At 37.1% G+C, this 13,667-nt stretch overlaps 1 protein-coding gene across 2 annotated transcripts in view; it reads left to right on the forward strand.

Moving 5' to 3' along the window:
- Window positions 1-509: 509 nt before the first annotated feature.
- Window positions 510-13,667, forward strand: part of LOC101737422 (adhesion G-protein coupled receptor G2) — a 44,950-nt gene continuing 31,792 nt past the window's right edge. For both annotated transcript variants that reach the window (XR_009974120.1, XM_004921613.5), the window contains exon 1: window positions 510-714. The gene's annotated coding sequence lies outside the window, so the exon portion shown is untranslated. The remainder of the gene's footprint in view (window positions 715-13,667) is intronic.

The raw sequence follows: 13,667 nt of genomic DNA on the forward strand, positions 1-13,667 counted from the left end.
TCTTCAAACCAAAACGCATAGCTGCTTCATGGCAGAAATAGGCAGGGTGGTGGTACCTACCCGTGCGGACTCACAAGAGGTCCTACCACCAGTAATTACGAAAATTATAATTTTGCGGGCTTCATTTTTATTACACCATGTTATTCCTTCACCGTGGAAGTTAATCGTGAACTTTTGCCGAGTACGTATTTCATTAGAAAAAATAGTACCCGCCTGAGATTCGAACACCGGTACATCGCTCAACACGAATGCACCGGACGTCTTATCCTTTAGGCCACGACGACTTCAAATTTTCTTCAATTCAATTTTAACCCGCGTAGTTGAAGCTAATTTTGTTCAAAACAAAATGTTTCACTGTTAAAGAACAAATAATTAAATCGCTATATATATATAAGATCTTCTTTGTTTGTAAAATCGTATATAACGGTAAAAAAAAAACTGTGTAGATTATTTTAAATCTGCAATATTCGCTACTTGCAAAAAAATTTATGTTATCTCTCGCCATGTTTAGTCAGCTTAGTCTGTGGAACGCGATTGCTGTGGGCGCACGCTATCCGAACATCATACTTTGAACGCGCGAAATATATTTTGGTGAAAACGTGTCTGTTCAGTAATTGAGCATTATTCACATAATAATTTAGTCGTATTATGTTGGTTACATGTGTTTCGTGTTAAAAAAAAAGTTGTTTCATTGTGGATTTTAATTAATCGGACGTAAGTTATTTAATTTGTATTCACGTTACGATATTTTCTTTCATTCCATTTTTCTTTCGATCGAAGAAAAAAATCTTTCTAAATTCTCATGTAGTTAGATGTACTTTAAAGATTGCATGGATTCGCAACGAAATAAAGAATAAATTTAATTTAGTTGGCTTTGTTTACATATAATTGTTTGAATAAAATGATTTAGCACTTTTTTTTTTTGGATGGTTTGAAGTAATTAAATCTTCCATCTTGCGTGTCGAAGCGTGGTCGTGATTCTAGTAGTATAATAGTAATTTTAGTTATTACTTTTTTATTTGTGACATTTTAGTTTATTCCTTCGGGCTTCTTGTATTTATTTTAGTCGAGCTGTTGAGTAGCTGATTTAGCATTGCCACTATGAATGTTAGCACGAGTAACTTAAGCAATATACTTTTTAATTTTAACAATTATTAATTGATTAAGTAATTGATGGATTACATTGGCGGACGAGAATGTCTCACCGTCGCGATAAAAAGTTAGTCTTTAGTCGCCAATAAGTTCTTCAACGCTTACCATTGAATTAATTCGCTTCGGTTATCTATATTATTGTGGGAATACGGCGTTTTAATTTGATATATTTAATTTTCGACAAGGAAAAATTATCAGTAAAGTCATAGAAGATTATTACTAAAATACTATTTATAAGATCGAATGTGATTATTAACAATTAGAGTCGCCTTAAATGAGTATACTATTTAAAGAAAAATACACAGTGCGCTAGTAAGTACCTATCGGAATGGAGTTTTATAACTGGAACGTCTTAAAACTATATCCATTTGATGTAATCCTTAACAGAGACTTCACACCGTACATATCGTCATCCACCCAGAGCCATTATCATCAGCCCATAGTCATCCACCGCTGGATACATACTTCTACCGATTTTTTATCACTGGGCTCGGTCTTTGACTCTCCTCATTCATTTCTGGCTGGTCACTCTTCGCACCAACTAGCCGGAGGCGCCCCAACTTATATTTTCCGGTGCGCGGTCTCCACTAAAGGACCAGTCTGCTCTAGCGATCATGTGACACGTTGAAGTCTTAATTGTACTGTATATAAATATTATAAATGAGGAAGTTTGTATGTTTGATTGTTTGTTACACAATCACGCGTTAATTTATTAACGGATTTAGATGAAATTTCGCACAAAGATAGTTTTTAATAGAGATTAACTTATAGGATAATTTTAAGGTAATCGTAAATGACGTGTCCCGGGCATCGCCGGGCTTATTTGTTAGAATAAAAACAACAGTACGTTAAATGGTTCGTAATTTTACGTACCAACGGCTTTAAGAATCGACTGGTTGTGTATAGATTTGAGACTGATACTGGTGGTAGGACCTCTTGTGAGTCCGCGCGGGTAGGTACCACCGCACTGCCTATTTCTGCCGTGAAGCAGTAATGCGTTTCGGTTTGAAGGGTGGGGCAGCCGTTGTAACTATACTGAGATTTTAGAACTTATATCTCAAGGTGGGTGGCGCATTTACGTTGTAGATGTCCATGGGCTCCAGTAACCACTTACCACCAGGTGGGCTGTGAGTTCGTCCACCCATCTACGCGATAAAAAAAAGCAACTTAAATTCGAAAAATTACAATGTGTCTAATTACATTATTGTTCGTTAATTTAGAACGAGTAAACCCATAAGGCGCGCCTAGTTTTGTTATTGTATGACACTATCTTTATAAATTGCACATAAGTGATAATGCTACTAGCAGATTTTGCATCAAAGATATAAATTATGCATAACATTCTTTGTGTCTGTGATGGTCTAGCACGAACATAAATTAATATCTTAAGCATAATAATATACGGAGCGAGATATCTACAGGCTTTCATCTTGTAATAAATATGGGAAATACATGCGAGTGGTTTTCGAGGAAGAAGAATGAAGGTTATGAACATGAAACAAAAGATCTTTAAAGGCGTAGTTTCGCCCGTATATTTTTTACCATCACTAGGTACATAGTATAAAACAAAGTCACTTTCTCTGTCCCTATATATGCTTAAATCTTTAAAAATACGCAACGGATTTTGATGCGGTTTTTTTTAGTAGATACGAGTAATTGAAGAGGAAGGTTTATGTGTATAATAACATTCATTAAATAGTGGAAAAATCAATAATAAATTACAGTTTCCGAATCGAACCGAGGGCGGGTCGCTAGTCCTTAGTAAAACAGATAAACACATATGACGTAAATGACACTGTATGCATTGCGACTTGTTGAATTGCTTCAGGTTCGCTGATATGCCATAGGAATTCATATTCGTCCGTATATATCGCGCTCTGACTAAGTAAACAGCCACACACAAAGACAACACGGAACCGATAACTTAACCATAATGCATTTTTAAAAAGGTCCTTTGGAAGACTTTTGGTCAATTTTTTGGGTAATTTTTTTTTTATTGCTTAGATATGTGGACGATCTCACAGCCCGCCCGGTGTTAAATGGTTACTAGAGTCCATAGACATCTACAACGTAAATGCGCCACCCACTTTGAGATATAAGTTCATAGGTCTCAAGTATAGTTACAACGGCTGCCCCACCCGTCTAACCGAAACGCATTACTGCTTCACGGCAGAAATAGGCAGGGTGGTGGTACCTACCCGTGCGGACTCTCAAGAGGTCCTACCACCAGTAAATAGTGAAAAACAAGCGAATATTAGCAACCACGGGATTTCTTGCGCGTTTAAGTATACGCTTATAACTCATTAATTTAGCATTATCTACTACACTTAGATTCTGAAAGGAAAAAAGCAGATTTAATACCGCCGACGTCTGCAAACTACAATACAGTAATTTAATGAGACGTCGGATAATGTGAGGTCGGAGATGCTTATTGTAATTTGGGTATCTACGGACTAGTGTGCTTAGTGCCAGTTTTATAACGTTCTCGATAGCGTAAAAGTTAACTCGTATTAGTATGGAGTTGGAACGTTTGCCTGCGTTTGCCGCTAGGGGCGCTGTTGCAACTACATACAAATTTAAATTAACTTTTACGATATCTAGTATGTTAAAATACTCGCACTAAGCACATAGAAGTCACAGGTATGCGAAATACTTGAATGAGTGACAAGAAACGTTTACACAAATGTTTAAGTTTAGGATTTAGTAATGAAGCGTTTAGAGTATCGTTGGGTAGATCGTGAGAATATATTTACAATTGTACGAATAAATATATCACGTCGGCACAGGTGGGTACATGATACTTATTCTTCAAACAGTGGGTGTCGTTGGGTGATGTTGGAGAAACTGAAACATAGTAGTACTTTTCTCGGTTATATTAGAAGGTTTTATGAATCCACAAGACTACAATAATTAGGTAGGTACATATACAGGCACACGTGATGGTTCAAATTCGACCGCTCCGGCCGACTGCCGCACGATAAGTGCTGGTCGTGTGCTCCGCTCGGCCGGTGAATAGTTGACCCATCGAGCGCCGACAGACGGCGCTTGCGTCCCATATCTCGTATTGGCTGACAGCAATCATGTGTTGATTGCGACATATATTATGTATACTTTTCAAATAGTTCTTTAATTCTATTCAGTTAATGAGAAAAGACACCAAACATTCTGAAGAATATTACAATTATCGAACTTAAAATAATATTTGATAACAATCAGTCAAATAATTTGATTTTGGTTTTAATTCAGAAGCTACATTCCAGTTACGGAACCCATCGTACGTATTTGGTAGATTTTTAAAAAAAATGCAATTATTAAATCGAACACGCAATAACCAGTATGAAAACGAATTGCATTAATGGCACGAAACCGGTTTTCATTAAAGGCAGTCGAGAATCTGGTTACAGAATGTCAACTTTGCATAACCGAAGGGAACGCGTGAAATTCGCTCACGTGGTAGGTACTATATACTTGCCTTTAATTAATTATGCTTACATTTGCCACCCACAGCGTTTCGCGCCGAGTCTTATCAGTGGGTCGCGATTCCGATCCGGTGCTAGATTTAGCGAATCACCGCTCTTGCTAGGGCTAGTGTTAGCAAATTCTCTCAGGTTGGGCCCGTGAGCTCATCTACCCGTCAGCGCGTACCTTTAATAGCCCCTTAGCTAACAGCAAATAGGTTGAAAAAAAAAACACATTTGACACGATTCGCGCCACTGAGAGCTGTTTCTTTTTGGAACGAAGTTCCTTATGGGACGATGCAAAGGGGTACTCTAACCGGGAAACAATGTCCGTAACGTAAGATTTTTTCTATTTAGTTTGTTATCAGCAGATGTCGCTGCACGTAAATTCAACAATTCCTGAATCGCGGTGACGAAATGTTACACAGAATATAGACGTTCTCGTATTTATCTTGCTAAATCATACTTACCTGGCGTAGAGGGATACCGTGATCATGCAGGGGGTTCCCTCAGGACGACGCTGCTCCATTGCACTGCGGAGTGGTTGACTCTTGCGATTATTTTTAACAATAAAAAAATCATAATAAAAAATGTATACCCGAAAAATTATTTTCTTTATAAGTAGAATTTAAAATAAATATTTTTGTAATATGGAACTTCGTTCCTATCCGGTGTGCCACGATACCACACATCACTTTTAGTATAAAAATACCACAATAAATAATACAAATCATGAGCAGTAGGTAACTACTGATTAAAATTACTTTTACGGTTTAATCTCGTAGTCATGATTGTCGTTACATTATTTCCAAGGTATCAAATACTTTATAGTTTTTGTGGTCACGGACGACCAAAATTGTATTCGAGGACATTTGAATATTGGTCCAATATTAAAGTGAGAATAAAAAACTCGATATTAATTCGTAAAAATGGTTTTAATTATGTCTAAGGCTGGTGAAAACGGAAGAAAATGTAGAGCATTGATTAAGATAAATCTAAAGAGCGCGAACACAATGAATTCGCTAATAACAGTGCAAGGATTACATTCGCGCATGGTCATTTTTATCTTCGTCTTGTCAAAGCCTATTCCATTTATCCGTAATTTTTTATAATTTTAAACGTTTTTTTTTACTGCCAACTATGGTGTAAGGGCTTATGACTTACCTGCTTCTGTGGTTACTGGATCTTAATCAAGTAACATTGTGGACACCGCTACCCACCTTGAGGCCGAGGTCTCAACTGTTTTAATAGCTGTCCCATGCTCTAAACTGGAACACAAGACTGCTGCACGGCAGAAATAGGTGGTGCAGGCTCCCAAGATGCCTTACCACCAGTAAATTTAAAGAAACATAATGTAGTAAAACCTTTTTTTTTCTATAGCTTATATAGATATTGGTGGAAGAGCTCACGACTCACCCGGTTTTAAGTGGTTATCGGAGCCCATAGACATTCAGAACTTAAATGCCCTTGAGACATGTCTCAAGGGCATTTAAGTTGCGTACTGAAACCTTAGAACTCATGAGTTCTAAGGTTTCAGTACGCAACGGCTGCCCCATCCTTCAACCGAAACGCATTACTGCTTCACGATAGAAATAGGCAGGGTACCTACCCGTGCGGACTCGCACGACGTCCTACCACCAGTAATCATGCAAAATAATTTTGCGGGTTGGAATTTTATTACACGATGTTCCTTCACCGTGGAAGTCAATCGTGAACATTTTTGGTAAGTACGTATTTCATTAGAAAAATTGGTACCCGCCTGCGGGATTCGAACACCGGTGCATCGCTACATACAAATGCACCAGACGTCTTATCCTTCATGCCACGACCACTAATATTATTAATTACTACTGTACGACGTCTAATGACTAATTACTACTGAAAGTGGTATAAAAATGTGTCCCACTCATGTGATTTAAAAAATTTGTTGAAACATTAAACTGGATTATATAATGGACTTGTTTTTCTCTGGTTAATGTTAATTTAACAATTTCTCGTAATTAATTAACTGAATTTCGGCCTTGTGTACTGCTGCTGAAAAATATATCGTGAATAAAATTTGCTAAAAATCGTGAACATTCTTTGGCTGTGTCTTTTCGGTAATTCCGTGTAACTGACTCAGATTTCGCACGTATTGTTTTGTACGTAGAATAAATAATGTTAAATTTACACGTTCGTTGATAACGCTTACAGATAAAAGTTTATTGCACCATTTTTGACGTCTTCAACGATTTAGTAACAGCTTGCGATCGGAGCGTCGCGACTCGTGCGCTTCAGAAGACAAAATCGCGTCGCTTCGGCTCTGTAGAGCGCTATCTCTTTTCCACATTAGAGGCAGAACATTTTGAAATTGCGCCATTTTACCGATCAGTATTGACATTTATATTTACTAGTGGTCCCGCAGTAGTCGAAATTCGACTATAGTTAATTGAAATTATAAGTGGAACATTATATTGTCAAAGACTACTTCTATGATCACAGATTTCGCCAAGGCTACCCTGCAGACAAATAATATTAAAGATAAACAATATTAACTTATTTTCAATTTGACCACAGGCTTTCTCTATTGATATAATGTATCTTTTATGCATTATTTTTGAGAAATATTAGCATTGTACACTCTTTCTCTATATTCTCTATAAGTGTGGAAAATTTCATACTACTCCGTCCGCGTAATTTTCGTAAAAATGGGTACAAGTTTTTGCTTCACGTATTAATATATTTATTAGGAGTGTTTGTTCTTCTTTCTTCTCATAGTATTATTATTTTACCTGTACAAGGTCAATGTTAATGGAGTGTTGTTATATCAATACATCCTATAGACAATCAACTGAGTTTCTTGCCGGTACTTCCCACTGGATCGCAGTCCCGATCAGCTGGTAGATTCAACGAAACACTGCTCTTGCTAGGGCCAGTGCTAGTAAGCAACAGTGCAAGGAAACACTGTATATTCTTCGCCGAAAATTAAAAAAGCCAATCTTGCTTTAAGCGTAAGCGAGTAGTTGTATGATGAATCAGACTTTTATTTTTCAGTAACAAATATAACGTCTGCAATAAGATTTATAAATTAAAAACGTTCTTTTATTATTTATTATGTATTTTGTTTTTATTTCTATGAGTCTGCAAGACACGAGAATTTAACTGTCGGCAAAGAGTTCGACGAGTAACGTAGTCCAAACATCAGCCCACTGAGTTTCTCGCCAGATATTCTCAACGGACCGCACCTGCCCTTAAGCTGTTAGGTCTCCTTTGGAGGCACTCCGGCAGTTGTTAGCGAATCTCACCACCTCCTGGCTGAGCCCGTGCTCGCCCACCTGCCCTGGTGAAACTGAAAAGGCCCCAGAGCCACCAGCAAATTTTCTTCCTAAAAAGAGGACAATTCTCTATAAAGAAGTGTAGATATGACAGTGTAGAAATTAATTAATTGATAAATTATGATACTCTCATTAACACTTGTACAAACATTCGAAAAATCATAATTTCGATTTCGTAATAATATATTATTTTGTTTTTATAAAAATTTGTAAATTAATTTTCGTATGTTCATTTATTCATCTATATCTATATATTAATACGTGAAGCAAAAACTGTGTATCCCTTTTTACGAAAATTGCGCGGACGGAGGAATATGAAATTTTCCGCACCTATAGAGAATATAGAGAAGTGAACAATGCTAATATTTTTTTTTAAATATAGCATAAAAGATACATTAAATCAATAAAGAAAACACACACTACATACCATGTATTTGACGCACACACGCATGCATACTATTTATTGTCAAACTTTTGTTCTTGACGTCTGTTGTCAAATTGAGAATAGAATATGGTTTGTCTTTGTTAATATTTTTTATAGTGCAGTCTTGGCGAAATTTGTGATTATGGAAGTATAAAATACATTCATAATAGTGTACAAACTTACAATTCCAATTAATTATAGTCGAATTTCGACTACTGCGGGGCCTCTAGTTCTAATTATTACCTTATTTATCCTTATTTATCTATTCCGTGGGTTTTTCCAAAACATTCTAAAGTGGTTAAAGAAAAAAGGCGTCTAATTAAAATGAGATTAGCAATTTCTCATATAATGGTTTAGTATGATTTCTGGTGGTAGAGTCAGTATGGTATTATGGGCTTAGCGTAGGGTACTGGAATAACCTTAAAAGTAATTAAGACCTCAAGCCTCACGCAAATATTCTCACTGTGTTGGCGAATAGCGTTATATAACAGAAAAAAATACGATATTAAACTTTACAAGTCTATTTATTGTATTTAATTATATTATTTGTACAGTAATTAACATACAAAAAAATAAAACACATAACACAAATGCGATACACAAAAAGCGACATATAAAGACACAGTATTGTGTTAGAAACCATAAAATTCACAAACTGGAATAGATAAAAAAAAAAAAACAATTAAATTAGTGCAAACCAATTAGGTTACTTAAATAAAGGCTGTTAATACAATTGACGAACTGTATCTATGATCGAGTACCATAACAAACAATTTTAATAACCACGTTATACACGTAATATTATGAAAAGTGCGTATTATTCACGAACCCATGACGCTAGTCGCTTGAATGATTCCAATAAATGAATAGAGTATTGAGTTCCTCAAAATAAACCCGGAGAATAGAATATTTTAAATAATAATCTACTTCCGTATATCCGGTGCATCCTTGAAGGTTTTACGTGAAGTTTTAATGGCGTCTTATCGTACGACCGCTAATAACCGTTTGTTTGTATTTTCCTGTTTATACTGATCCAGACTAGATTCTCCACCATTTGCCTGCGAAGGGTTCTTGAATACTTTGGCCACACTGCAAGGAAAGACAATGACAACTTGGAGAAATTGGTGGTCACTGGAAAGGTCGAGGGCAAGCGACCAAGAGGCAGGAGCTCGACCCGTTGGACGGACCAGATTCGTGCAGCCCTTGATACCACAGTGCACGATGCTCTGCACTTAGCTGCAGATAGGAACAGATGGCGGTGCATTATAAAAAACAAACTGTTTCAAGGCCATGGACACGACCCTCAGTAATGAGGAAACCGATGCAAGGAGGAGACTGATGCAGTAGCTTGTTCGTTGTCTGGAGATACAGTCGGTACTGGTCACTGTCCTCGTCAAAGTCGTCTATCGACGAATTAACCCATAGACATAGCCCACTGAGTTTCTCGCGGGATCTTCTGAGTTGGTCGCGTTTCCGATATGCTGGTAGTTTCCGTGCAACACTGCTCTTGTTAGGGCTAGTCTTAGCAAATTCTCTCAGGTTGAGTCCGTGAGCTCACCTACCCGGGGATAGCTGGAAAAGCCTTTTTTCCCAATAGTTAAGGGGAAAAAGTTTCGATTCTCTAGTTCGACGCCGGACTTCGTATATCTTGAAGAATTAATTCCCTGAGCAGCGTCATCATTTCTTACGCAAAAAAGATTTCAAACAATAATGCGCCACCACTGTTCTCACGGTAAGCTTCCTTGAGAAACGAATAAATACAGTCTTAGTTAGTTATAGCATGACCTCCCTGATTATTGTTTCAGAATCAATGGCGTAATGACTGGCGATTGTGTGTAGAAGTCGTCGTGGCCTAAAGGATAAGACGTCCGGTGCATTCGTATCTAGCGATGCCCCGGTGTTCGAATCCCGCAGGCGGGTACCAATTTTTCTAATGAAATATGTACTTAACAAATGTTCACGACTGACTTCCAAGGTGAAGGAATAACTTAGGAATAATAATATAATAATTCCAATAACGAATAAAATTATAATTTGCGTAATTACTGGTGGTAGGACCTCTTGTGAGTCCGCACGAGTAGGTACCATCACTCACCACCCTGCCTATTTTTACAAATACACTAGCTACTGATCGACGGTTGCCCAAAAATTAATAACACTTAGATGTCCTGTATCGCTTTACTCTCCGAACCTTTGAACTTTTTTACTGGTGGTAGGACCTCTTGTGAGTCCGCACGGGTAGGTACCACCACCCTGCCTATTTCTGCCGTGAAGCAGTAATGCGTTTCGGTTTGGAGGGTGGGGCAGCCGTTGTAACTATACTGAGACCTTAGAACTCATAACACAAGGTGGGTGCCGGCGTTTACTTTGTAGATGTCTATGGGCTTCGGTAACCAATAAACAATAGTTGGAATGTGTGCTCGTCCATCCAGCTATGCAATAAAAAAAAGCGTATGCGAAATAACGCACGAACGCTTCGTGGCACAAATAGGCAGGTTTGTCGTACCTTACCGTGCGGTCACATAATCAGTACCAGTCCTAGCCGATGTAATCATACGTTTGGGTGTTTCTAATTTTTTAATACGCTTTTATTGGCTTCAGACGTATGTATGCTTGTAACCGAATCTTTGAACATGATTTTGACCTCCTTCAAAACGTCGGATTAACTTGAAATTTGGTATACTTATTAAGAACCGAGGACAATTCAATATTTAAAAAAAATTAGTAAAGAATAATTAATAATAGTTTAAAAAAACTAACAAAACTTCTATTTTTTAGTTGGATTTTCTATAGCAGCGTATTTTGTTAGTTTCTATAAACTATTATTTATTATTTGTCATTGGTGTTTTATGTTGCATAATTCTATTAACGAGCTCACGGCCTACTTGTTGTGAAGTGGTTACACCACCCACGAGTACTCCTTGCAGCTGAGAGGTCTATTGAATTATAGCTGTTACAAAATATTCATACCGTATTCATGTACTGCATAATAGAAAGTGACTCTATCAAAATAATCACTAACCATACGAAGTCATTTAAATATGCATTGTTAAAGATAACGCAAAAACCACTGATCAGATGTTGATAAAATTTAAATGGCACCGCTTGAAAAGCATCGGTTCTCAAATGAGGAGGGAGGGCTCTGAGGAATTGTTTGAGATGATCCCATCATCTCGTTTTTACCATACCACCGGAGGAGAGTTCATCCATACTACCTGGAGCCACTGAGTTCTAATATTTTTTGCCACGTACTATCCGGCTTTGGAATGAACTCCCCTCCACGGTGTTTAGCGCTATGACATGTCCTTCTTCAAACGAGGCTTGTGGAGAGTATTAAGCGGTAGGCAGCGGTTTGGTTCTGCCCTGCTATTGCTGAAGTCCACGGGCGATTGTAACCACTTACCATCAGTTGGGCCGTATGTTCGTCTGCCTATAAGGGCGATAAACAAAAAAAAAAGAATAATGGAGTTCGTTTTATTAAGAAAAACGCACTGAGGTAACACACGCACGATACAAAATAGAGGTAAAAAATAATAATATGTAGACTGTATTGAGAAACTCCTCCTTTTTTCGAAGTCGGTTAAAAATAAAATAAAAATTGCACACCTTAACGAAATGTTTCTGATCGAACTAATAATGAAACACATCTCAGGCTAAGGCATAAAAACGGTTTGTTTCAACACAATCATACATCTGTTTTCTGCTAAAAAAACAATAAAAACTTTTCGTTTTAACGACCGAATCGAGTCGATAGGGAGACGGCCGGGCGATTACACAAAATGTTAAATCGGTAATCGATTGTATTGTATTGTATTTGTTCAGGCCGTCCTTAATCACGACACGGCTATCTCGGTTATCTATATATTAATACGTGAAGCAAAAACTTTGTATCCCTTTTTACGAAAATTGCGCGGACGGAGGAGTATGAAATTTTCCACACTTATAGAGAATATAGAGAAGAAGTGGACAATGCTAATATTTTTTTTAAATAATACATAATAAAAAAAAATCAATAAAGAAAACGTTACACACACTACATGCCATGTATTTGACGCACACACGCATGCATACTATTTATTGTCAAACTTTTGTTCTTGACGTCTGTTGTCAAATTGAGCATAGATTAAATATTGTTTGTCTTTATTAATATTTTTCTATAGTATAGTCTTGGCGAAATTTGTGATTATAGAAGTATAAAATACAATAATAAATAACAAGTATAAAATAAAATATAATAGTGTACAAACTTACAATTTCAATTAATTATAGTCGAATTTCGACTACTGCGGGACCTCTAGTTTTTATTAATCGCGGTTCATTTTTACTGATGGTAGGACCTCTTGTGAGTCCGCACGGGTAGGGAACACCACCCTGCCTATTTCCGCCGTGAAGCAGTAATGCGTTTCGGTTTGAAGGGTGAGGCAGCCCTTGTAACTATACTTGAGACCTTAGAACTTATATCTGAAGATGGGTGGCGCATTTACGTTTGAAGATGTCTATGGGTTCAATAACCACTTAAGGTGGGCTGTGAGTTCGTCCACCCATCTAAGCAATAAATAAATTTTAAAAAAACTGGTGGCGGGACATACTACTGTAGGTTCGCACGGATAGGTACGACCTAATGGTAATGGTAATGGGCACAGGTAACCCTTTACGACTAGACGAGCCACGAGCTCGTTAAAAAATGCAAGTTTTAAGGACATTTATCCAGATAAATATTTAGAAATGTGACATCGTCCATTAATGTTACCATAATTTTTAGTTCGGTTTGCTCACGGAATAGATAATTAAGGTTCTATTCCGTGGGTTTGCTGTATATTGCGTTATTTAGTTTTTAAACTATGTACTAATAATAATAATATAGCGTTATATAGTTATAATTATATAGTGTTTTTTTTTATTGTATTTTTAATATCTTTTTAAAAAAATATTGTGTAATTAATAAGATTTAAAATAAATAATAATAATAAAAAAATAGCTGGGTGGAAGTAGCGTACGGTCATCCTATCCCAAATTCCCTGTGTTATTCGTACCAGAGACTAACATACATACTTATACACGTTTGTATATATATATAGATAGATAATAAACACCCTGACGAAGAGCAAACAAACCTGTTCATCCCACGAATGCTTGCCTGATGTGGGAATCGAACCCACGACCCTGGGGTCGCTACTGCTAACTACTGCATCAACGAGTCAGTTAAAGTGCTACTTTTCAATATTTAATATTACAGGCGATATTCCATACGCATTGAACGTTAAAACAATTGCTCCCAGATATTGTGAGAATATGAGAAAATACATAATAATATAAGCT

Source organism: Bombyx mori, chromosome 10 (assembly GCF_030269925.1).
Source record: "Bombyx mori chromosome 10, ASM3026992v2".
In the NCBI taxonomy this organism is placed as follows: domain Eukaryota; kingdom Metazoa; phylum Arthropoda; class Insecta; order Lepidoptera; family Bombycidae; genus Bombyx; species Bombyx mori.